This window comes from Oratosquilla oratoria, chromosome 26 (genome assembly GCF_046742065.1).
Source record: "Oratosquilla oratoria isolate Oo_2021 chromosome 26, ASM4674206v1, whole genome shotgun sequence".
NCBI lineage: Eukaryota > Metazoa > Arthropoda > Malacostraca > Stomatopoda > Squillidae > Oratosquilla > Oratosquilla oratoria.
In genome coordinates this window covers 52,629,311-52,656,642 of record NC_134802.1, presented here as the reverse complement: position 1 = coordinate 52,656,642, position 27,332 = coordinate 52,629,311, and the positions used below count along the sequence as shown (strand labels likewise).

At 43.5% G+C, this 27,332-nt stretch overlaps 1 protein-coding gene and 7 non-coding genes across 9 annotated transcripts in view; 6 read left to right on the top strand and 2 right to left on the bottom strand.

Moving 5' to 3' along the window:
* LOC143039582 (uncharacterized) overlaps positions 1–27,332 on the bottom strand; it is a 226,656-nt gene that overhangs the window by 33,458 nt on the left and 165,866 nt on the right. The window lies entirely within an intron of this gene.
* On the bottom strand, positions 6,077–6,148 carry TRNAC-GCA (transfer RNA cysteine (anticodon GCA)). Its single transcript has one exon. It is a non-coding gene; the product is annotated as a tRNA-Cys (tRNA).
* On the top strand, positions 12,244–12,315 carry TRNAC-GCA (transfer RNA cysteine (anticodon GCA)). The gene has a single exon. It is a non-coding gene; the product is annotated as a tRNA-Cys (tRNA).
* On the top strand, positions 15,843–15,914 carry TRNAC-GCA (transfer RNA cysteine (anticodon GCA)). Its single transcript has one exon. It is a non-coding gene; the product is annotated as a tRNA-Cys (tRNA).
* On the top strand, positions 18,711–18,782 carry TRNAC-GCA (transfer RNA cysteine (anticodon GCA)). Its single transcript has one exon. It is a non-coding gene; the product is annotated as a tRNA-Cys (tRNA).
* TRNAC-GCA (transfer RNA cysteine (anticodon GCA)) lies at positions 20,323–20,394 on the top strand. Its single transcript has one exon. It is a non-coding gene; the product is annotated as a tRNA-Cys (tRNA).
* On the top strand, positions 22,033–22,104 carry TRNAC-GCA (transfer RNA cysteine (anticodon GCA)). Its single transcript has one exon. It is a non-coding gene; the product is annotated as a tRNA-Cys (tRNA).
* On the top strand, positions 23,692–23,763 carry TRNAC-GCA (transfer RNA cysteine (anticodon GCA)). Its single transcript has one exon. It is a non-coding gene; the product is annotated as a tRNA-Cys (tRNA).

Below are 27,332 nucleotides of genomic sequence, written 5' to 3'. Positions count from 1 at the left end.
TACATAGAAGGGGCATGTATCCCCTCTTTGCATATACTGTGTATGTCAACTCACCCTTTTCTCCAATGCGTTAGAACATTCACTTGCTTGTGATATACATACATACACACAATATATATATATATATATATATACATTTATATATATATATATATATATATATATATATATATGTGTGTGTGTGTGTGTGTGTGTGTGTGTGTGTGTGTGTGTGTGTGTGTGTTCGTGTGTGTGTAGATCACCAGTTATAAATTAATCGAAATTCTGATATTCGTCAAACTGCATAAATTGCAAAAGAGATACATTTTACTTTATGCATAAAAATATAGAAAATAAATAAAGCATCGGCCAAGGGATCATATGAACACCCAACTTTTATCGGATATACTTTTATCCATCTACAGTTTCGGTCAGACACATTCTTTGTTTCTGAATGCTCATAAACACACATGAAAACAAATAACAAGCCTATATCATGATACATCACGACCGTATTCATTATAAAGAAATTAGCTTCTGTTATCGAGATTTTAATATATGTATACATTCAATTTGTCACCACGATAACGAATGTAGAAAATGTGAGGTACATCACTCATGCTCGCGTCGTGGCCCGTGTCAGACGCTTCTGCCGCAATATTTCATTACGGTCGACAGAAAAATTAGCTTCCCATTACGATCCGTGATTATATCACAGAGCGAGCTTAATGTTCAAGATAAATTTACCTTATTTGGTGGCTGTGGAGCGATCACCTACCATACCCAGAATATACGCTTATGTGTCTATATGCACGGATAAGTATGTTTGTTTCTATATAGATTCATGCATACTTACACGAACACAAACGCCCAACCGCGCACGCGCGCACACACACACACATACATACACACACACACACACACGCGCGACTCAGTAGCGCTGTTGGTAGAGTCTCTGACTGTCACTACGGCGGTCCGGGTTCGAATCCTGCCCAGGGCTGAAATAATTTCAGTATCGCTGCGCTTCGAGTCGTTACTCCAACTCGCGGGCAGGGAGTTGGGTGTGTGTGTGCGTGTAAGGTCACAGTATTACCCACAGATCGGTCAAACGAGCTGTGAGCTCTCTTCCGGGAGGGAAATAGCTGTCGATCACGAGTCCAACACATGATCCAAATACCATGGCGAATACACACACATGTATATATATATATATATATATATATATATATATATATATATATTGAAACATTCTGACAGGTTGACGTAAGTGGAGTAGGAAATACAGGAGTCTTAGCCTGAGTTTATTCCTTTCTATATGAGTGTTTTATATATATATATATATATATATAAATATATACATGCACATACATTCATACATCCTCAGACCCAGAAGCAGCAGTTGATATTATTAAAAGTGGCGTCCTTTACCCCGGAAGGAAAGTGTCCGCATTTCGAGGTTGGGACCCTTCTCTGGGTTTCTGGGCGGTTGACAACCGAAGGAGCTTTGTGGGCGGTCGTGGCCCTCGAGAAGAAGGAATATGCCCGTGTTGGCTCCTCCTCCTCCTCCTCCTCGAAGGACCACCATCGAGGGGCAAAGTCTCCATTCTGATGGTCAACAACGGGTCGCCCTCAAGGAGTCGTTATTAAGGGTTCAATGTGCCAGGTGGCATTCTGGGTTGAAGTCTGGCACTTGCCTGGGTATTTTATTCAGTCGTGTGGCACTCCCTTTCGTTATCCCCCCCTTTGGGCAAGAAGTCTTCCCCCCTCCACCCTTGGGTTGAAGTCTCACCTCTGGCGCCAACCAGAATAAAGAGTGTGGAGTGTCTCGTTGCAGTGATGGAGTCGATACAGACTCGAAGTTGGAGTTCGACGTTGAGAGGTTTCTGAGGGAAGGGAATCCATATTCCACGGTCGAGCGGGAGATGGGGGAGAGGAGGGGGAGGGGAGAGCAGGGAGAGGAGGAGGGGAGAGGAAGGGGAGGGGAGGGGGGCGAGAGGAGAGGGGGAGGGGAGAGGAGGGGGCGAGGAGAGGATGGGGAGGGGAGAGGAAAGGGAGGGTAGGGGAGAGGAGGGGGAGGGGAGAGGAGGGGGAGGGGAGAGGAGGGGAGGGGAGAGGAGAGGAAGACGAGGTTTCCGCTATGATGGAGAAATTGAAACTATCCCAGAGACGCCCTTTACATATTCAATTCTGGCTGTCGTCAGGCGATTTTATTCAGGGACAGAGGGTGAGGGAAAGGACGTGACCATAATGAAAGCTGTCTTGATGATGTGAGCGCGTAGAACACACACACACACACACACGACTCGATAGCACAATGGTAGCGTTCGCGGCCGCCACTACAGCGGTCCGGGTTCGCATCCCGCCCAGGGCTGAAATAATTTCAGTATCGCTGCGCTGCGAGTCGTTACTCCAACTCTCATGGGCGGGGAGTTGTGTGTGTGTGCGTGTAAAGTCACAGCATTACCCACAGATCGGTCATATATGAGCTCTGAGCTCTCTTCCGGGATGGAAACAGCTGTCGATCGCGAGTCCAACACGTGATCCAAGACCATGGTGGTGAATCACACACACACGTACATGTGTGGGTATACACCATAACACATCCGGTGGTGAAAATGCGGTGTGAATATCAGAATATATGCACCAGTTGTGCACCGGTGTACTACGTCAAGAGAACCTCTTCTTCATCTTAAAGCTGAAACACCTGTTGCTGGTGAAGCGACCGCCCGCGCTACCGCTGTCGCGGCTCAAGCTAAATACGTCAAAAGATTTCTTCGCATATTTTTTGTTTTTAGTTTTCGAGGCAAAAAAAGAGGAGAGGTCATCAGGTATTTTAGATTTTTTGAAAATATATTTTAATTTTAAAGAAATATGTCTTTCGGATAAATTACTTAATTCGTTCAACATTATTTTATTCTGGCTTTCGGCACGCGATTTTATTTCACTGAAAAACTTCACTATCATACACACTGCTCGATGGTGCATTGGTACCGTTCTCGACTGCTAATTCAGCGATCAGAGTTCGAGTCCCGCACAGGGCTTAAAATTTCAGCACTGCTGCACTGAGTCGATACTCCAACTTTGGTGGGCAAGGAGTTGGGGTTGTGTGTATGTAATAGACCGGACCATATAATTATAAGCTCTGGGCTCTCATCCGGGATGGCAATAGCTGTCGACCACGAGTCCAACACGTGATTCAAGATAGTATTTAATCAAACACACATATACGACTCGCGGCGCAGTGGTTAGAGTTCCCGCCTGCCACTACGGCGGTCCGGGTTCGATTCCCGCCCAGGGCCGAAATAATTTCAGTATCACTGCGCTGCGAGTCGTTACTCCTACTCTCATGGTCGGGGAGTTGGATGTGTGTGTGAGGGTAAGGTCACAGCATTAGTCATACATCGGTCATATATGAGCTCTGAGCTCACTTCCGGGAGGGAAATAGCTGTCGATCACGAGTCCAACACGTGATCCAAGACCATGGTGGTGAATCAAACACATACACACGTTATCATGGTACCTATCCACATGCGTTCCAGTCTGGTAGCCAATCTAACTTGGTCCAAATGAAGTTCGGCTTGCTGGTGCCCAAGGGATGACGCCTAGGCAGCCTCCTCTCGCCATCTGCTTGTGCGCCCAAAGTCCCAATTCAGATTCTCTCGGCTTTCGTTGAATTCGAAGACTAGTTGAGACAAATACGAAGTCCTTCCTCCCACTGTTCTCACACCTTCTCCTCACCAAACTCCCATTAGGAGTATCGCCTGTCAGTGGTCCGGCCGTTCAAAAAGCCGCCAATTTCTTCTAATGGAGTTGTTGTTCTTCTTCCATTGTTCTTCCATGGAGCTGCCTAGTGTAGGCCTTATGGTCTCTTGCAGTCTCCTTCATTCTTATGTCTGTACATCGCTTTCTCTCCTCTGTTGCGTCCTTCATGTTCTGGATCAAGCACATCATCCAGGGTCTTCCCTCTTCGTCTTCTTCCTTCCAGTTGCCATTCCAGTTCCAGGTACTTTCTTAGGTATCTATCCATGGTCCTCCCACTGTAACTCCAGAAAGAATATGTCGTTTGCGTGTGTGTGTATTTGCCTAATTGTAGCATACAGGCAAGGAGCAACGGTCGTGGAGTACCGTCTCCCACGTTCCAGTTTATAACACATAACCACAAGTTCAACTTGGTCTACATTCTTATTTTCGAATTATCATATTGTGTGTATTTACCTAGTTGCATCTTACGGGAAGGGGAGCTACAATTGTAGTGACCCGTCTTTGCATCTGGTTTGTTCTTAAATTCTTGTATGGTGTTTGCACACACTATTGTTTCGTCCAATTTGTTCCAGACATCCACCACTCTGTGTGGATGTGTGTGTGTGTGTGTGTGTGTGTGTGTGTGTGTGTGTGTGTGTGTGTGTGTGTGTGTGTGTGTGTGTGTGTGTGTGTGTGTGTGTGTGTGTGTGTGTGTGACTGTAGTACTACATGTGTAAAAGAGGAGGTGCTAAGTTTACATTCGGGTGAATGTTCCTCTGTGATATCTACCCCTAGCCTCTGGAAACGACGGGACTCCTTGGTGCTCTGTCTACAGTAAAAGATCCTTCAGGGTTACATAGCTGATTTACAGACTATTTGAACTTTTACTCTTTTAGAGCAGCGTTTCCCAACCTTTTCCGACCATAGCACCCCCTGTCGTTGTCATGTCTAAGCAGTCCAGCACCCCTATCTTGTTATCAGAAGGATAAAAGAAATTGAAGTGTACTGCTTGATGATTTATTTTCTTGATTCCTTAGAACCGAAACAAATTGACAATGTTGTTTGTAGAAGAAATAAGAACACCCTAGAAAAATAAAATAGCATGGGAAAACTCAAATATGCACCACTGGGTAATCAATGATACATATATCAATGTGATTTTTTTTGTGTGCAGCACTTTCCAGCATCCCCTATAATTGAGAACAGCACCCCAGGTTATGACACGCTGTTTCAGTGTCTTCATATCTCAGTTTGCCCCTCTCCTGTCTGCATGAACCCAATTCCAGTTGTTTACCATCCAATAGCTGGTTAGGTCCTCTATTTGCATCCATTCTGATGACGTGGCCAGTTCAGCGTGGCTGGGCCTTCAGCAACATCGACTTGATGCTTGCTGACTCATTTCTGTTTGTGAGTCTATCATGCGAGCAGATGTCCTAAGACTGTGCTCAGCGATCTCATGTGGAGCTGCTCCAACAGGTTAATGTGACGGTGATACAAGGTTCCGTTCCACAACCATATGATCTGCTACGGTGTTGCAGACCTTAATCTTGGTAGACTGTGACAGACTGAAGGGCATTTCCTCTTAGTCTTCCAAGGGCTGGATTCGCCATATCAATTCTGGGGGTTGTGGTACCCAGGTACTTCAAGTCTTCCACATTTTTTTTGTCAGGATCCCTCGGAGCAGTCTGGAGTAGTACCGTCGTTTTTGCAAGACCAATTGTCAGTCCAGAGACCCTTGACGCTTCTGCAAAACGGTCAACAAAGACACACACACACACACACACACACACACACACACACACACACACACACACAGAGACACACGCACACCACGATCGTAGCTCCCCTTCCCGTAAAATACAACTAGGTAAAACACGCACGAGCACACACACACGCACACACACAGGTCGTTACTCCAACTCTCGTGAGCGGGGAGTTGGGTGTGTGCGTGCGTGTAAGGTCACAGCATTACCCACAGATCGTTCATATATGAGCTCTGAGCTCTCTTCCGGGAGGGAAATAGCTGTCGATCGCGAGTCCAACATGTGATCCAAGACCATGGTGAATCACACACACACACACACACACGCACACAACGATAGATATTTTTCAGTTTTCCTTGTTCTTATCCCAAGTGATCGATTATATGCAAATTCCTAATTCTATTATATCCTCTTACACGTAGACAACGACGATCTCTCTTCTCCATTCCTCCTCGCTGCCGCCACGCGTTTTTATTCATCAGAGACTCTTCATCGCTTGGAGGAAGAAATCCTGGATGTGTAAAGTTTAAAGGTCAAATTTCCAGTTGGTGAGTAAGATCGGTTTCCAGAGAGAAGAAAAACAATCAACTTTCAGGGGGCGCCCGGGTTTGAACCGGGGACCTCTCGATCTGCAGTCGAATGCTCTACCACTGAGCTACACCCCCTGACGACATTGAGAGCGACAAGTGTGGGAAAAGTACAATGTCGCTCGTCACCAGCCTGAGTGTGACGTCATCAGGGGGCGTCTCCCGTAGACTCTCGCGAGGATTAGGGGAGGGTGGGGCTCTGTGTGTCTGTTTATGTCTGTACATATACAAAGGAATACAAAATAATACAATGGAGATGCAAAGGAATACGTAATAATAGAAAGGAGATGCAAACAGCAAAAGATTTATCTGTTTTTATGGGATGGCTTGCATATTGAAAAGAGATGTAGGTCAAGTAAAAATATATATATTCAAAAATAAATAAATAAATAAATAAAATAAAATAATAAAATAAGACAAATAAATACAAAAATTTAATATTCGAGAGGTTCCCCAACATTGGTACAGGGGGAAATGGGGGTACCTTTCAGCAATACTAGTAACCTAACAGGAGTGAATGAGCATCACTTATGACAGCATCGTAGCTGTGGTCACACGGCCCAGTACAATCGCAACCAGGTTTACCAATCCAAAGACAATTGACGTATCTCGCTTCTACATGCACAGATAGGTTTATTTCATAAAAACATATAAAACCATGAGATCACATGAAGAACTGTCACCCCAGAACGCCCACATGAAGAATCGTCACCCCAAGAGATCCCACCTGAAGAATTGTCACCCCCAGAACGCCGTATATCAACAGTGGAATATAGATTAGGTTAAGTTAGGTTAGGTTCAATGAGGGTTATGCTTATTGTCATCAACTTATACAACGGAAGAATCGTAAACAAAGGATGACCCACATTAAGAATTGTCACCCTAGGATACCCCGCATGAAGAATTGTCACCTTAGGATAGCCCGATTGAAGAATCGTCACGCTAGGATAGCCCACATGAAGAATTGTCACTCTAGGATAGCCCACATGATGAATTAACACCCTAGGATGGCCCACATGATGAATTAACACCCTAGGATGGCCCACATGATGAATTAACACCCTAGGATGGCCCACATAACGAATTGTCACCCTAGCATGTCGCGCATGAAAAATTGTCACCCTAGGATAGCCCGCATAATTGTCACCCTAGGATAGCCCACATAAAGAATTGTTACCCTATGATAGCCCACATGAAGAATTGTCACCCTAGGATAGCCCATATGAAGAACTGTCACCCTAGGATGGCCCACATAGTTGCCTTTTCAATTGGCTGAACATCAGATTGCTTGCAGTGAGCACAGACAGGAAAGAATCCAACACCCAAAGTGAGATAACCTTAACATCCCACGGAAGACCTGAATAAGGACGGATGATATCGTGGTGGAGCACAATAGGTGCATTTAGATGGGCCGCCCGGTGTTTTCAGTGTCACACAATATACTAAAGAACAATGCCGCGGCTTGCTCGATCATCAGGGCATTCCCGTGACACGCTGGAATTAGGCCTACTGTACATGCGCAGCTAGTTATTTTTTTTTGGGGGGGGAGGGAGGGAGGGAGGGAGGGAGGGAGAGGGAGAGAGGAGAGGGAGAGAGAGGGAGGAGGGAAAAGGGGCCTATTTCAGGCGCGGACCGGGACGATATATTGTATATATATATATATATATATATACATATATATACATATATATATACATATATATATATATATATATATATATATATATATACACATATCCGATAATTTTTATGACAGTCGCATGCAGGATTCGAACCTACTGCTATCGGCCTCCCGTAAGATTACCTTCGCAGAGCCTTAGACCACTACACTTAGTCATAAAAATTATCGGATTGATGTCGATGTTACTAACGAATTTCTCTCATACACACACACACACACATATATATATATATATATATATATATATATATATATATATATATATATATATATATATATATATATATATTTTTTCCTTCCTTGGCCGAAACAGTGGAAATGGTTAAAAACCAATGACATGATTTAATAATATGAGCTCATGATGCTGAGATATAAGTTAAGTTGGGGTTGGGGTCCATATAATTATATTGGCATCTTTTTAAATTGTAAATTGTCTTTGAATTTACAACATAAACACAGTTTGTTCCAAACACTTAAAACGCGGTCAAAGAAAAAATATAAACTGGAGTCTGATATCTTATAGAATATTTGTAACCCTTATTTCTTGCGACATTTCTACGGTTCACAATAGAATAATAATTTATGTTCATACTAACGAAGCCATGGGACATTTTAATGACTTCAACTAAACCACTCCTTATGTTTGGATAAGCTTAATTAATCAAGTTTACTTGGACGCTCTTCATGGGATCCATTACGCACACGAGAGATCATTTTAGTGATAACATGTACGTGGCATGTTCAGACATCGTGTATATATGCACGAACACACACACACGTTGGATGACTACGTGGCAAACTACTAGATTTTTTTTTTTTTTTTTTTTTTTTTTTTTTTAAGGAAAGATACACGAGGACAGTAGTAAAGGATAAAATGTCAAACTGGAGAGCAGTAATGGGCGGAGTTTCACAAGGTTCAGTGCTTGCACCAAATGTTTCTTGTCGATGTCAATGACATGATGGACGGAACAACAATCTATGCCAATATGTTTAATAATGATGCAAAAATCACGAGAAGAGTGAAAAAAACGAGGATGATGGTAGACTACTGCAGAAAGATCTAGACACTATTTTTGTATGGAGCCAAGAATGGGAAATGAAGTTCAATACCAAAAAATGCAAAGTACTACAAATTTGCAACAGAGGCAAAAGGCCATCCTTAAACTATTCTTTGGGAAGTGAACCCATTACAAAATCAAAAGAGGAGAAAGACTTTGGAGTCTTGATAAAAGACAACCTGTCACCTGACAGACATATCAGCAGGATTGTGGGAGAGACATACGGACTACTGCAGAAGATTAAAGTGGCGTTCCACTATATGGATGAAGAGATGATGAAAAAACTCATCGAAACCCTGATACGTCCAAGACTGGAATATGTGTCAGTGGTATGGTCCCCACACAGAGTGAAGGATATAAGCAAGATCGAGAGAATACAAATGGCAGGAACCAAATTGGTCTCCGGCCTGGGAGATAACCCATATGAGGAGAGACTAAAAGTACTGGGTCTACCAACTTTGAAAGATCGAAGAGAAAGAGGCGATATGATTACAATATTTAGATCACTAATGGGGATAAACTACATTGACAGAAGAGTTCTGATTAAAGATGGAAAGGCTTTAAGAGATCATGGGAATAAATTAAGAATGACCACATGTCGAAAAGATGTGAAGAAATACAGTTTTCTATATAGATGCATAAATATGTGCAATAGCTTAGGTGATATAGCCCAAGCTCAAACAATGCACGAGTTCAAATCTAAGTATGATAACGGGAAATCAAGGATATAGATTAACTTGGAACTGTACATGAATTTGAGTCTAGGTATGTTAGAAAGTTAGAGACTAGAAGACGGGACCCAACGAGCACTGCTCCTTACTTGTATACTACAATTAGGAGATAAAATTAGGTAATTACACGCACGTACGCACACACACACACGACTCAAGCGCATTGGTAGAGTTTCCTGCTGCCACTACGGAGGTCCGGGTTCGAATCCCGCCCAGGGCTGAAATAATTTCAGTATCGATGCGCTGTAAGTCGTTCCTCCAACTCTCGTGGGCGGGGAGTTGTGTGTGTGTGTAAGGTCACAGCATTACCCATAGATCGTTCCCATATGAGCTCTGAGCTCTCTTCCGGGAGGGAAATAGCTGTCGATCACGAGTCCAACACGTGATCCAAGACCGTGGAGAATCACACACACACACGTAACAAAAAGCACAAGAGGGCGTGATTCAGACGTCTACAGTTCTCCAGTGGGGAAAAACGAAAATCAAAAGTTTTCGTCCGGAAGGGCATCTTTAACGACACAGAGGGCAGTGAACAAATTCGGAAAGATTCGCTCACACCCAGCAACGGTAAGAAGGAAATGGGATGAGGGAGAGTGGTTCCTGACATGACCTACACTGATCTGACCCGACCTGACCTCGCACAGGCCAAGCACGACCTAGACTGAAATTACTCGACCTTATCAACATTTTCACTGACGATATATCTACCTAGTTTTTCCAGTTTGTATATTCCTGGGAGTGGGATGGGTGGGAGTGGAACGGGTGGGAGTGGAATGGGTGGGAGTGGAATGGGTGGGAGTGGAATGGGTGGGAGTGGAACGGGAGGGAGTGGAATGGGTGGGAGTAGAATGAGTGGGAGTGGAACGGGTGGGAGTAGAATGGGTGGGAGTGGAATGGGTGGGGGTCGAACGGGTGGGAGTGAAATGGGTGGGAGTGGAACGGGTGGGAGTGGAATGGGTGGGAGTGGAATGAGTGGGAGTGGAATGGGTGGGAGTGGAACGGGAGGGAGTGGAATGGGTGGGAATAGAATGGGTGGGAGTGGAATGGATGGGAGTGGAACGGGTGGGAGTAGAATGGGTGGGAGTGGAATGGGTGGGAGTGAAATGGGTGGGAGTGGAATAGGTGGTAGTGGAATAGGTGGGAGTGGAATAGGTGGGAGTAGAATGGGTGGAAGTAGAATGGGTGGGAGTGGAATGGGTGGGAGTGGAACGGGTGGGAGTGGAACGGGTGAGAGAGGAATGGGTGGGAGTGGAATGGGTGGGAGTGGAACGGGTGAGAGAGGAATGGGTGGGAGTGGAATGGGTGGGAGTGGAATGGGTGGGAGTGGAACGGGTGGGAGTGGAATGGGTGTGTGCAGTGATCATTGAAAAAAAATATCTTGACTTGTACCACAACTCAACACATGTTTGCTTTATACATTCTAGTTTCTATGTGTTCGTCTAACATATATTACAGCAATTCAGGAGAAGCACTATGTCAAAGTAAGTTTTAAAAAGTACCTTGATAGACTTCGTCCTTATATATATCTTTCTCTTCCATAATATATTCCAATGTTTACAAAGGACGGTTCAAATATAACATTCACCACATTTATGACAATTATTTATGAGCGAAGATTTGACTGTGTCCTTATATGTATCTTTTAAGATCTTTCAACAAGGGTGATGCAGCCAAGGTCATCATATTAAGACAACAGGGCAGGAATCGCAGTAATGGGTTTAAATTGGACAAATTTAGATTTAAGAAGGAAATATGCATGAACTGGTATACTAATTGAGTGGTCAACGCTGAAAATATAGGTTGTTTTAAGAAACGGTTAGACAACTTTATGGATGGGAATGATAGGTGGTGATGGACATGGAACTGCCTAGTGTAGGCCTTATGGTCTCTTGCAGCCTTCTTCATTCTTACGTTCTTGTATCTTCCAATTGATGAACAACGTATTCGTTATTTGAACAGTTCATCACGACTTTTGATAAGTTAAAGTTAGATTAATTTAACCTTCCCACCACTACATACATACATGGATAAAAAAAAAAAAAAAAAAAAAAAAAAAAAAAAAAAATAATAATAATAATAATAATAATAATAATAATTATATTGATGATAATAATGATAATAATAATAATAATAATAATAATAATAATAATAATAATTTGTTTCCTAGCATCTGTTGGTAACAAATAACTAGTCCAAGCAACTTGTTTCAGTTTCAAATCCTTGGGTTGGTACAGTCCTCCACACCGTAATATCGGGAATAATGTTGACCGTAATAATGTGGTAGCCTTAGCATTGAGAAGATTTATACCAAGAGAACTATAGAAAAAATAATGCACCATCACCGATAGGTTAGAAGAGCTTCTTAATAATAATACTAATAATAATACTAATAATAATAATAAATAATAATAATAACAACAATAATAATGATGATAATGACCGTGTGCTACTGTGGACATATGCTACTGACCCAAAACTTACCACAAATATACAATATTTGTTTTCTCAACGCTCTCGTAGTATTATAATTTTGTTTATAAAATACAATTTTAATCATACGGGAAGAACTGCATATAAGAATATACTGAATTTGCAGCAACGAAATACATGTTCAATATTCACACACGACATGACGTCACAGAAGCACGGTGCATCGGGACAGGCTGATAATATTGTCCACAGCCAGGGCTCTCCTTGTACAACGGGGGTGTAGCTCAGTGGTAGAGCATTCGACTGCAGATCGAGAGGTCCCCGGTTCAAACCCGGGCGCCCCCTGATGTGACATTTTCCCAAAGGAGTGAGGAAGAGCTGGGTTAGTGTATTAGTAATGAAAAACACAAAAACAAGTAGTGTTCGTATGGACAAACAAGAGAAAAAACGAAGTTATGGACAAACAAGAGAAAAAACGAAGAAAGTATCCATGACGTCACCTTTGCAATAAAGAAGGTGGAGGGTGAGAGAGGGAGAGGGAGTCTTACTCCTACAAAGCCTGAACATCGCTCCCCCCCCCTTCCAACCTCCCCTGATTTCACCTGAACGGTCTTAGGGTCACACAGACATCAGCTTGGCTCGAGTGGACCCTCGGGGCAAAAAAACGGAGCTTCATCGTGCTCCGGGGGCCCATACGCACCTGCACCTCCTCCTCCTCCTCCTTCTGCTTCTCCTCCTCCTTCTGTTCCTCTTCCTTCTGCTCCTCCTCCTCCTCCTCCTCCTTCTGCTCCTCCTCCTCCTCCTTTTATCCTTTTTTTTTCCTTCCTCTGCCTCCACCTTCTCTTCCTTTTACCTTTTCCTCTTCCTCCTCCTTTCCTTTTTCCTTCCCTTCCTCTCACTCCTCCTCCTCCCCTTTTTTATTTTTCTTCATTCTCCTCCTTCCTCTGCCTACACTTTCTCTTCCTCCTGTACCTTTTCCTTCCCTTCCTCCTTCCCCCTTTCCTCTTTACCCTTTTTTCACCCCTTTTCCTATTCCTCCATTTCCCTTTCCTCCTCCTCCTTTACCTTTTCCTCTTTCCCCTCGTCCTCCTTTTCCTCCTCATTTCCCCTTTTCTTCTTCTTTCTCCCCTCCTCCATCCCCCTATCCTCTTCCTCTTCCTCCTTTTCTTTTTCTCTTCCTCCCCTTCATTTCCTCCTTCCTTCTTCCTCCACCTGCTCTCTCTCTCTCTCTCTCTCTCTCTCTTCTCTCTCCTTCCCTTAATTAATTTCCTCCTCCTCCTCCTCACCCTTTCCTTTTCCACCTCCTCCTCCTCCTCATCCTTTCCTCTTCCTCCTCCTCCTCTTCACTCTTTCCCTTTCCTCCTCCTCACCCTTTTCTCTCCCTTCTCCTCCTCCTCACCGTTTCCTCTTCCTCCTCCTCCTCCTCACCGTTTCCTCTTCCTCCTCCTCCTCACCCTTTCCTTCCTTCTCCACGACCGTAGCCAATATTCAAAGACGTTGTCCTGCCAAGTTGAATGAAATCGCCTGACGTCAACCAGAACATGTAGTAAGTTAACCATGGTTCGGGGTAGGGATTGGGGGTTAACCGAGCTGGAATGAATCCCCCTCAGTCGGAGGCTGGGGGGGTTGGGGAGAGGTTAAGCCTTAAGCTCAACAAAACCGCTCTGACGTCACGTGGAAGATCATATCGTGCAAATCCCGAAGATCGGGATCAACTTCATCAGCGTGGTGACGAGGTCTTCCGAAGGTTCCTCCTGCGCCAAGTCGCACTTGAAAGAACATAAGAATGAAGGAGACCGCAAGAGACCATAAGGCCTACACTAGGGATATCTCTGTCTCCTTTCTCGGGTCGTGAGCCAGGGAGAGGTGCGAGATGAACCAATTCTGTCTGGGCTCCCTCTTCCACGCTTCCTATCTCGCGGCGTCCAATCAGTAACACACTTGCTCCATTGCTCATCAGTCCTTCGAACTAACTTACCTGCCCAATTCCACTTCCTCTCTTTTACCGCCTCCACAATATCTTTCACTCTAGTCTGCTCTCTCACCCAACTTGTTCTCTTTCGGTCTCTCAGTGTTATTCCTATCATTGATCTCTCCATTCTCCTCCGTGCAGTCCTTAGCTTTGTCTCCATCGCCTTCGTTAGTTTCCAAGTCTCAACCCCGTAGATTATTGCTGGCAGAATGAGATCGAGAAGTTTGCAGGAGTGACGTGGCAGAGGTTGGCACGGTCGTGTGAATCATAGAATGCTATGAAGGAGGCCTTTGTCCAGCAGTATTATTATTATTATTATTACTATTATTATCATTATTATTATCACACCTATTATTGTTATTATTGGGGAAATTGACAAGACCTGAGGTTTAGTGCAATGCAGAGCGTCTTCTCTCTTTCTGTCTCCAAACTCTAAAGATACCTCGGTTATAATATAGGCACCTCTTTCTGAGGTTGCCCTTACTTCATTTGAGCCCTGTAATCGGCCGCAACAAAATATAGGGTCACATGAAGAATTGTCACCCCAGAACGCTCACATGAAAAATCGTCACCCCATGAGATCCCACCTGAAGAATTGTCACTCCAGTATGCCGAATATCAACAGTGGAATAAAGATTAGGTTAGGTTAGGTTAGGTTAGGTTGAATGGGTGTTATGCTTATTGTCATCAACTTATACAACCGAAGAATCGTAAACTCAGGATGGACCACATGAAGAATTGTCACCCTAGGATAGCCTACATGAAGGATTGTCACCCCATGAGATCCCACCTGAAGAATTGTCACCCTAGTACGCCGAATATCAACAATGGAATAAAGATAATAAAAATTAGGTTAAGTTAGGTTGAATGGGTGTTATGCTTATTGTCATCAACATATACAACCGAAGAATCGTAAGCCCAAGATGGACCACATTAAGAATTGTCCCCCTACGATAGCCCACATGAGGAATTGTCACCTTAGGATAGCCCACATGAAGAATTGTCACCTTAGGATGGCCCATATGCAGAATTGTCACCCTAGGATAGTCCACATGAAGAATTGTCACCCTAGGAGAGCCCACATGAGGAATTGTCACCCTAGGATAGCCCACTTGAAGAATTGTCACCCTGTCGATGTCTGGGGTGACAATTCTTCATGCGACCCAAATTATATAAAGCGCGTCGCAGTCTGAACGAATTTTTCAGAATTATCTCCACAAGTTTCCGTAATGTATCGGACGAAGAGGAGGAACAGGAATCATTACAAAGGATTACAAAGGCGGAGCATGCCGACAGGAGACCTTTTGGTCCATAACTAGGTCGGATGCGGAAAAACTATAATGATAAATAAAAAGGGAAAGAAGGGGAAGGTCGTCGTCTTCATCAATTCACATCATCAACCCCAACGACGGATCAAGATCAGATAAAAATCCTGATAATTAATCGGAAACGATTCTTCCACTGATTCGGCTCCTGCTGCGGAAGACGTCTCGTCTTTATCCTCCGAGGAGGAATCCTCCTCCTCCTCCTCCTCTTCTTCCGAAATCGGGGACTTCGATGTCTTCATCGGATGTAGGTCGGGTGGTAGATCCGATTAATCTCGTAATTACACGACTGCAGGCAGGTGAGGAGGGAAGAAGCGATTGAGGAGAAAGGAGTGAGGGAGTGAGGGAAGGAGGGAGTGAGGAGAGGAGAGAGGGAGTGAGGGAGGAGGGAGGGAGGGAGGGAGGAGGGAGGGAGTGAGGAGAGGGGAGGTTAGGAGGAGGATATCTGAGTGAGCAGCATTATAGACAGAACCACACACGCACGGGACGACATGACGTCACACTCCCACTGATGACGTCACACGAGAGTGGAGCTGTAACATTCATTCGTCCGGTTATCACTAAGTTTGCGGCCTGGGGGTGTAGCTCAGTGGTAGAGCATTCGACTGCAGATCGAGAGGTCCCCGGTTCAAACCCGGGCGCCCCCTGTGGTGAAGTTTTCAGGTAGACAGAATGTGTTTAAACGAATGAAAATAATAATTGTTGCCTTCAACTTCATTCGCTGGAAACACAGACAGCCACAGGTTCAAAGAACGATCGTTAGGCCTTTGTACAAATCTCTCCTGAAATAAAAGTTGGATTGGTTTGTTAGCTCAGGCCTATTTCCGTCCGCGAGAGAGAAAAATAAGTCACATTTGCGTTATAAATATGGCTAGGGAAAAGTTTAAATTAGGTCATGTTGGTCTAAATTAGGACTTATTCTCCTGACTTTTTTTTCCTGGAATCGTTTCTATAAATACCTGGTAGCTTTTTTATATTAATAAACGAACAAACAAACAAAAATAAATATACAAATGAATAAATTAACGAATAAACAAATACACAACTGTAAAAAAAAAAGATAATAAAAATGCTGAAGCGGTGCAGGGAGCAGAAATAAAAAGATAAATAAATGAATAAATGAATTAATGAATAAACAAATACGTAACTTTATAAATAAACAAATAAAAATATTGAGGCGGTGCGGGGGAATTCCACCCGGAAAAAGGCCACGGAGAGGGGAAAATCCGGGACGAGTAACGAGAAACTTCGAGTACTGACGACCTTCCTTGACGCTCCTCCTTGTGTGTGAAGGTTGTCCTCCAACAGGAAATTCCGACCAGACATAGACACGAGGACTTAAAAAACTCACAGAACATAATAAACCTCACACACACACACACACACACACACACACACACACACACACACACGACTTGACGGAACAGTGGTACAGTTCCCTGCCGCCACTACGGCGGTCCAGGTTCGAATCCCGCCCAGGGCTGAAATAATTTCAGTATCGCTGCGCTGCTAGTCGTTACTCCAACTCTCGTGGGCGGGGAGTTGGGATGTGTGTGCGTGTAAGGTCAGTATTATTCATAGATCGGTCATACATGAGCTCTGAGCTCTCTTCAGGGGGGGGATAGCTATCGATCACGAGTCCAACACGTGATCCAAGACCAAGGTGAATCACACACACACACACACACACACACACACACACACACACACACACCAGAAGTAGTAAAACCTATTAGCTCTGCTCTCATAATGGTAGAGTTCCCGGCTGCTACTACCGCGGTCCAGGTTCGAATCCCGCCAAGGGCTGAAATTATTTCAGTATCGCTGCGCTGCGGGTCGTTACTCCAACTCTCGTGGGTGGGGCGTTGGGTGTGCGTGTATGCGTGTAAGGTCACAGCATTACTCAAAGATCGATCATATATGAGCTCTGAGCTCTCTTCCGGGAGGGTAATAGCTGGCGATCACGAGTCCAACACGTGATCCAAGCCAATGGTGAATCACACACACACAAACACCAGAAGTAGTAAAACCTATTAGCTGCTCTCATAATCATAACAGACGGAACTTTAATCAGAATAGAGACGGGGTACAACGAGCATAAGCACAAATACACACGCACATTACCAAATAGCGCGCGGAATATTGGCAGTGCACTAAATTGAAATGACCCCTTCCTCCAGATGACGTCACACCTCATGGTGGACAGTCTTGTAATTATTTCCACAGCTGTGCCGATGTAGTGTACCGGGTTTATAATTCACTGATAGAGCATTTGACTGCAGATCGATCAGACCTCACAGGAACCAGAAAGGGATATTGGGTGTGTGTGTGTCTGTGAGATTCACCATGGTCTTGGATCTCGTGTCGGATTCGTGATCGACAGCTAGTACCCTCCCGGATGAGAGCTCACAGTTCATATATGACCGGTCTATGGGTGATGCTGTGACCTTACACGCACACACACCCGCCCACGAGAATTGGTGTGTGTGTGTGTGTGTGTGTAAGTGTGTGTGTGTGTGTGTGTGTGTGTGTGTGTGTGTGTGTGTGTGTGTGTGTGTGTGTAAGTAGCACCCTTGATGACAATATGGGAAATGACACACAAATACACCTACGTCTAGTAACGCTAACAAACTATTGTTGCCTAGCCAGGACGGAGTCTGCGGGGGGCATGGTGTTTGTTCGAGTCCCCTTCCCCCCCCCCTCTCTCTCTCTCTTTTAAAAACTGCCGTGGCAAAACGCGAAGAACATAAACAAGGTTGAGACACTACAAAGGAGAGTAACCCAAATAGTTCCCAGCCTTGCAGACGAACCTCAACATGAAGAATTACAAGCCCTGGACTTGTAGTCAGAGAAAGACGAGAAAGAGGGGACAGTAATGGTCGTGGTGGTTAGGTCATTCGAGGTCAACTTAGACAGAAGAAACTCTTTGTTTTAGGACGGGGGGGGGGAGTTGTTATGATGTCAACGGAACAAATCGAAATAAAAAATCCGAAGGATGCCAAGAAACGGTTCCCCGTACAGATGTATCAACAATAGGAACAACTTACAAGATATAACCCTAGATAAAACCGTAAACAAAATTAAAGCTAGGTACGGCAAAGACAGGACCCCACGAGCATATCTCCATTCCTGTGTTAAGTAAATACATTTAGGAACCACGTACACACGAGAACAGATGGTACAAGCTAATACTTGCTTTCATTACTAGGATAACAGGGGGTAACTTAAACATGTCAAGTATTGACGGTGCCCCACGAGTATTAACTTAAGGTTAGTGCAAGTACTCGAGTACACATACACAATGAATCGCTCGCGACGCCCTTTCCACTGAGCACTGGCGGAGACTGCGGGCACCCCACGCCCACTCCCCCTGATGACGTGGTACACAACATTGGATAGTCTTGTACACATATCCTCTGCACAACTGTTTTCCATAAATGTCAGGGGGTGTAGCTCAGTGGTAGAGCATTCGACTGCAGATCGAGAGGTCCCTGGTTCAAACCCGGGCGCCCCCTTCCATGTCATTTTTCCCCCCCAAAAGGAATCTGAAATACTGGGCAGCAGGCATCACCTTGTGGGATGACTTCATCCGGGAGAGTTACACGAAGAGTCTTTAGGCGTAGATGGTCCAGTCTTTCTTTCCTGCTGGAGCAGTTTCCTTATATTTTCCCTGTTATTCATGTCACGAAACCCATGAGAATGTCATATAGTCCCCTCTTACTCAGACAGGACATTCCAATGTCCAAAGAGCCTCACTGACTAAGCATCACCTGACTAAGTGCTAGGTAAGCATTGGCTGACGCAATGCTGTGTCAAGGATCAATAGTGATGGACCTTATATTGCTCTTTAATGTAACCATATCGAAACCCTTCGTAGGATTCAGGCTTGTGTTTCCGCCAACCCAAGACAATTCTTAAACTAATGTATAAAAGGCAAGCTAATGTACATTGGAGTTTCATTAATCCCATTGAACTATCTGACATGTTGTCTAACATTGATACACCTTTTTGATCAATTAATCTTTCTTGCAAAGTGGGCCTTAGTTCACGTGTCAGACTCGTGATCGACAGCTATTTCCCTCCCAGATGAGAGCTCAGAGCTCGTATGTGACCGATCTATGGGTGATACTGTGACCTTACACCCCCAACCCCAGCCCACGAGAATTGGAGTGTGTGTGTGTGTGTGTGTGTGTGTGTAAGTAATACCCTTGATGACAATACGGGAAATGACACACAAGTACACCTACGTCTAATAACGCAAACCAACTAATATTGCCTAGCCAGAACGGAGTCTGCGGGGGCATTGTGTTTGTTCGTGTCCCCTTCCTCCCCCCGCCCTCTCTCTCTCTCTTTTAAAAACTGCTGTGGCAAAACGCGAAGAACATAAACAAGGTTGAGACACTACAAAGAAGAGTAACCTAAATAGTTCCCAGCTTGAAGACAAACCGCAACAAGAAGGATTAGAAACACTGGGCTTGCAGTCAGAGAATGACGAGAAAGAGGTGACAGTTATGGTTGTGGTAGTTAGGTCATTCGAGGTCAAATTAGACAGAAGAAACTCTTGGTTTTAGGACGGGGGGGGGGGTGTTATGATGTCAACGGAACAAAAATCCGAAGGATGCCAAGGAACGATTTCCCATACAGATGTATCAACAATAGGAACAACTTACAAGATATAACCCAAGCTAACCGTAAACAAAATTAAAGCTAGGTACGGCAAAGACAGGACCCCACGAGCATATCTATCCCTGTGCTAAGTAAATACATTTAGGAACCACGTACACACGTGAAGAGATGGTACAAGCTAATACTTGCTTTCATTACTATGATAACAGGGGTAATTCAAACATGTCAAATATTGACGGGGCCCCACGAGTATTAACTTAAGGTTAGTGCAAGTACTCGAGTACACATACAATCGCTCTCGACGCCTTTTCCACTGAGCACTGGCGGAGACCGCAGGCACCCCACGCCCACTCCCCCTGATGACGTGGTACACAACATTGGATAGTCTTGTACAGATATCGTCTGCACAGCTGTGATGATCAGATGTGAGGGGGTGTAGCTCAGTGGTAGAGCATTCGACTGCAGATCGAGAGGTCCCTGGTTCAAACCCGGGCGCCCCCTTCCACGTCATTTTTTTTCCTCCCAAAAGGAATCGGAGAGAGATACTGGGCAGCAGGCATCACCTTGTGGGATGACTTCATCCGGGAGAGTTACACGAACGGTCTTTAGGCGTAGGTGGTCCAGTGTTTCTTTGCTGCTGGAGCAGTTTCCTTATATTTTCCCTTTTTTCAGGTCACAAAACCCATGAGAATGTCACATAGTCCCCTCTTACTCAGACAGGACATTCCAATGCCCAAACAGCCTCACTGACTAAGCATCACCTGACCAAGTGCTAGGTAAGCATTGGCTGACGCAATGCTTTGTCAAGGATCAATAGTGATGGACCTTATATTGCTCTGTAATGTAACCATATCGAAACCCTTCGTAGGATTCAGGCTTGTGTTTCCGCAAACCCAAGACAATTCTTATATCAATGTATAAAAGACAAGCTGCTGTACACTGGAGTTTCATTGGTCCCATTGAACTATCTGACATGTTGTCTAACATGGATTCACCTTTGTGATCAATTAAACTCTCTTGCGAAGTGGGCCTTGGTTCACGTGTCAGACTCGTGATCGACAGCTATTTCCCTCCCAGATGAGAGCTCAGAGCTCGTATGTGACCGATCTATGGATGATACTGTGACCTTACACCCCAAACCCCAGCCCACAAGAATTGGAGTATGTGTGTGTGTGTGTGTGTGTGTGTGTGTGTGTGTGTGTGTGTGTGTGTGTGTGTGTGTGTGTGTGTGTGTGTGTGTGTGTGTGTGTGTGTAAGTAACACCCTTGATGACAATATGGGAAATGATACACAAATACACCTACGTCTAATAACGCTAACCAACTAATGTTGCCTAGCCAGGGTGGAGTCTGCGGGGGCATTGTGTTTGTTCGAGTCCCCTCCCTCTCTCTCCCTCTCCCCCCTCTCTCTCTCTCTTTTTATCTTTTAAAAACTGCCGTGGCAAAACGCGAAGAACATAAACAAGGCTGAGAGACTATAAGGAACAGTGACCCAAATAGTTCCCAGCCTTGCAGACAAACCGCAACAAGAAGGATTAGAAACACTGGGCTTGCAGTCAGAGAATGACGAGAAAGAGGTGACAGTTATGGTTGTGGTAGTTAGGTCATTCGAGGTCAAATTAGACAGAAGAAACTCTTGGTTTTAGGACGGGGGGGGGGGGGAGGTTATGATGTCAACGGAACAAAAATCCGAAGGATGCCAAGAAACTGTTTCCCGTACAGAGTATAAAAAATAGGAACAACTTACAAGATATAACCCAAGCTAAAACTGTAAACAAAATTAAAGCAAGGTACGCCAAAGACAGGACCCCACGAGCATATCTCCATTCCTGTGTTGAGTAAATACATTTAGGAACCACGTACACACGTGAAGAGATGCAAGCTAATACTTGTTTTTAGTACTATGATAACAGGAGGTAACTTAAACAAGTCAAGTATTGACGGGGTGCCACGAGTATTAACTTCAGGTTAGTGCAAGTACTCGAGTACACATACACAACGAATCGCTCGCGACGCCCTTTCCACTGAGCACTGGCGGAGACCGTGGGCCCCCCACGCCCACTCCCCCTGATGACGTGGTACACAACATTGGATAGTCTTGTACAGATATCCTCTGCACAGCTGTGTTGCTTGAATGTCAGGGGGTGTAGCTCAGTGGTAGAGCATTCGACTGCAGATCGAGAGGTCCCTGGTTCAAACCCGGGCGCCCCCTTCCATGTCCTTTTTTTTTCCCCCATAAGGAATCGGAGAGAGATACTGGGCAGCAGGCATCACCTTGTGGGATGACTTCATCCGGGAGAGATACACGAACAGTCTTTAGGCGTAGATGGTTCAGTGTTTCTTTGCAGCTGGAGCAGTTTCCTTATATTCTCCGTTTTATTCACCTCACGAAACCCATGAGAATGTCATATAGTCCCCTCTTACTCAGACAGGACATTCCAATGCCCAAATAGCCTCACTGACTAAGCATCACCTGACCAAGTGCTAGGTAAGCATTGGCTGAAGCAATGCTGTGTCAAGGATCAATAGTGATGGACCTTATATCAATCTGTAATGTAACTATATCAAAACCCTTCGTAGGATTCAGGCTTGTGTTTCCGCCAACCCAAGACAATTCTTAAACTAATGTATAAAAGACAAGCTAATGTACACTGGAGTTTCATTAATCCCATTGAACTATCTGACATGTTGTCTAACATGGATACACCTTTTTGATCAATTAACTTTCTTGCGAAGTGCGCCTTGGTTCAAGTGCCAGACTCGTGATCGACAGCTATTTCCCTCCCAGATGAGAGTTCAGAGCTCGTATGTGACCTATCTATGGGTGATACTGTCACCTTACACCCCCAACCCCAGCCCACGAGAATTGGAGTGTGTGTGTGTGTGTGTGTGTGTGTGTGTGTGTGTGTGTGTGTGTGTGTGTGTGTGTGTGTGTAAGTAACGCCCTTGATGACAGTATGAGAAATGACACACAAATACATCTACGTCTAATAACGCTAACCAACTAATATTGCCTAGCCAAGACGGAGTCTGCAGGGGCATTGTGTTTGTTTGTGTCCCCTTCCCCCTCTCTCTCCCTCTCTCTTTATCTTTTAAAAACTGCCGTGGCAAAACGCGAAGAACATAAACAAGGCTGAGACATTACAAAGAAGAGTAACCCAAATAGTTCTCAGCCTTGCAGACAAACCGCAACAAGAAGGATTAGAAACACTGGGCTTGCAGTCAGAGAATGACGAGAAAGAGGTGACAGTTATGGTTGTGGTAGTTAGGTCATTCGAGGTCAAATTAGACAGAAGAAACTCTTGGTTTTAGGACGGGGGGGGGGGGTGTTATGATGTCAACGGAACAAAAATCCGAAGGATGCCAAGGAACGATTTCCCATACAGAAGTATCAACAATAGGAACAACTTACAAGATATAACCCAAGCTAACCGTAAACAAAATTAAAGCTAGGTACGGCAAAGACAGGACCCCACGAGCATATCTCTATCCCTGTGCTAAGTAAATACATTTAGGAACCACGTACACACGTGAAGAGATGGTACAAGCTAATACTTGCTTTCATTACTATGATAACAGGGGTAATTCAAACATGTCAAATATTGACGGGGCCCCACGAGTATTAACTTAAGGTTAGTGCAAGTACTCGAGTACACATACAATCGCTCTCGACGCCTTTTCCACTGAGCACTGGCGGAGACCGCAGGCACCCCACGCCCACTCCCCCTGATGACGTGGTACACAACATTGGATAGTCTTGTACAGATATCGTCTGCACAGCTGTGATGATCCGATGTGAGGGGGTGTAGCTCAGTGGTAGAGCATTCGACTGCAGATCGAGAGGTCCCTGGTTCAAACCCGGGCGCCCCCTTCCACGTCATTTTTTTTCCTCCCAAAAGGAATCGGAGAGAGATACTGGGCAGCAGGCATCACCTTGTGGGATGACTTCATCCGGGAGAGTTACACGAACGGTCTTTAGGCGTAGGTGGTCCAGTGTTTCTTTGCTGCTGGAGCAGTTTCCTTATATTTTCCCTGTTATTCATGTCACAAAACCCATGAGAATGTCACATAGTCCCCTCTTACTCAGACAGGACATTCCAATGCCCAAACAGCCTCACTGACTAAGCATCACCTGACCAAGTGCTAGGTAAGCATTGGCTGACGCAATGCTATGTCAAGGATCAATAGTGATGGACCTTATATTAATCTGTAATGTAACCATATCAAAACCCTTCGTAGGATTCAGGCTTGTGTTTCCGCCAACCCAAGACAATTCTTATACTAATGTATAGAAGACAAGCTAATGTATACTGGAGTTTCATTAGTCCCATTGAACTATCTGACATGTTATCTAACATGAATACACCTTTGTGATCAATTAAACTATCTTGTGATGTGGGCCTTTACGTGTCTGACTTGTGATCGACATCTATTTCCCTCCAGATGAGAGCTCAGAGCTCGTATGTGACCGATCTATGGGTGATACTGTGACCTTACACCCCCAACCCCAGCCCACGAAAATTGGTGTATTTACCTAGTTGTATTTACCTAGTTGTATTTTACGGGAAGGGGAGCTATGCTCGTGGGATCCCGTCTTCATATCTCATTTTATCTAAACTGTTTTTAAATTCATGTATTGTTTTTGCACACACCACTTTCTCATCTAACTTGTTCCAACTGTCTATTACTCTGTGAGGAAAGCTGTTCTTTTTCAAGTCTCTTCTATAGCTGTCTTTTTTTATTTTCTTTCCGTGTCCTCTTGTATTTCTGTCATCCCATTTTATCAGATTCTCTCTATCAGTAATTTCTATGCCTTTCATGATTCTGTAAATAGCTATCAAATCTCCTCTCTCTCTTCTTTGCTCTAGTGTCTGTAGTTCAAGTTTTTCTAATCTCTCTTCATATGATAGTTTTGAGAGTGTTGGTGCCAATTTTGTAATTGCTCTTTGTATTCTTTCAAGTTTTTTTTATACATTTTTTTGTACTTGGTGACCATATCGTTGCTGCATATTCCAATCTTGGTCTTATCAGGGTGATTAGGATTTTCTTCACCATTTCTTCATCCAGGTATGTAAATGCAACTTTGATTGTTCTTATTAAATTATAAGTTTCTCCAAAAATCTTATTTATATGTTTCTCAGGTGACATATTATTCATAACAATGACTCCCAGGTCCTTCTCATTTTCTACTTTTTTTTAATTCCTTCTTCTCCCAATTTATATGCTCCTGTTATTCTGTTTTTGCTTTTTCCAAACTCTATTATACTACACTTTTTTGTATTGAACTCCATCTCCCACTTCCTACTCCATTCTTGTACTTTATTTAGATCTCTCTGTAGTGATTCACAATCTTCTTCAGTTTTCACTCTTTTCAGTAGTTTTGCATCATCTGCAAAGAAGCTCATATAGCTTTCAATTCCTTCATCCATATCATTAATATATATAGCAAACATTATTGGGGCCAGAACTGTTCCCTGCGGAACACCGCTTATTACTTCATCCCATTTTGAGTGCTGGTTTCTTATCACTACTCTCATTTTTCTTTCTTGCAAAAAGTCCTCCATCCAATTTAGTAGTTTGCCCTGTATTCCTCCTTCAGTTTCTAATTTCTTAAGCAACTTCTTATGTGGTACTTTGTCAAAAGCTTTCTTTAGATCTAAAAATGCACAGTCCGCCCATCCATCTCTTTCTTGTATTATATCTATTAGCCTTGAATAGAAACATATTAAACTGGTGACGCATGATCGTCCTTGTCTGAATCCAAATTGTCTTGGATTTAACACTGTTTTTTTTTCTAAATATTTTACCCATCTACTTTTGATAATTCTTTCACAAATTTTTGCTATTGTACTTGTTAGAGAGACTGGTCTATAGTTGGTAGGTTCTTTATTTCCTCCTTTATATATAGGTACTATATTTGCTTTTTTCCAATCTTCTGGAACTTTTCCTTCTTTCAAGGAACTATTTAGTATGCTATGTATTTTGTCTGCCAGTTCATTCCTGCATTCTTTCAGTATCCAGTTTGCTATTTCATCTGGTCCATGCGATTTTCTGACATCAAGATTACTCAAGTGTGTTAATATTTCATTCTTTGTTACTTCTATTTCTTCCATAGGGGGGACTTTCTCTTTCCATTCGTTCTCTTCAGGTTGTATGTTCTCCCTTGTAAACACTGATTTAAAATGTTTGTTCATAATTTCCGCAATTTCCATTTCCTCAGTGTATTCAACTCCCTCCTGTCTTAATTTCTCCAAGTCTTGTTTGTTTTTCAGTTTATTGTTTACAAATCTGTAGAATAGTTTTGGTTGATCTTTACATTTTTCTATGATATCTTTTTCATATTTTCTCTTTTCCTCTCTGCACATTTGTACATATTCATTTCTATAACAGGTATATATTTTCCATTTTTCAGGTCTTCTGTCTTTTTTCCATCTGGTCCAGGCTTTGTCTCTTTTGTCTTTTAACTCCCTACAACTTTTGTTGTACCAGCATCTTACATATTCTTTTTCTTGTTTTTGTCTTGGGACATACTTTTCCACTCCTTTTTTGTAAATGTTTGTCAAAATATTCCATTTCTCTTCTACTGTTGTTTCTTCTTTGTATATTTCTTCCAAGTTTTCCTTTTGAAAGAATTCTCTTATTTTATCAAAGTTTGTTTTTTCATACATCATTCTTCCTTTTCTATATTGTTCATTTCTTTTGATATATTTTTCTTCATTAAGTTCCAGTTCAATCAATATGTGGTCACTTTTACTTATTGGTGTTTTATATTCAATTTTGTCCACTATTCTAGGTTCGGATGTAATTACTAGGTCTAGTCTCGATGGCTCTTCATTTCTATACCTAGTGTTCTCCTGTATCCATTGTGTCATTGTATGGTCAGTAACCATCTCAAGTAGAGCATTTCCCCATGAGCCGTCTCCACCCTTTACTGTTATTTCTTCCCAGCAGATTTCTTTGCAATTAAAGTCGCCCATCATAACTATTTTTCCTCCCTCTTCCATTATCTTGTTTAATGTTATCTTTGTGTCCTCTAACATACTTTTATGTTCACTCTCTTCCCATGAGGCTGTTTTTGGGGGCACATAATTTATCACAAACTTTCTGCTCTTCTTATCTCTGTCTTCTACTTCCATCATTATCATCTTTACTGTATTCTTTCCATATGTGACACACTTCACGTTTATATCCTTCTTAGTCAGGAACATAACTCCACCCCCTTCCTTTTTCACTCTGTTTCTAATCCAATAATTATATGCATCATGTCCTACACTGTTGGGTGGTAGTGGACCTTTTAATTTTGTTTCTACAATTCCCATTATGTCTGGTTCTTTTTCTTTCAAATAATCATTCAGCTCATTCAATCCTGTTATTAATCCATCTATATTTGTGTAAGACACTCTTAGTTTTCTGCCACTTCCATTGTGTTCTCTGTTTCCC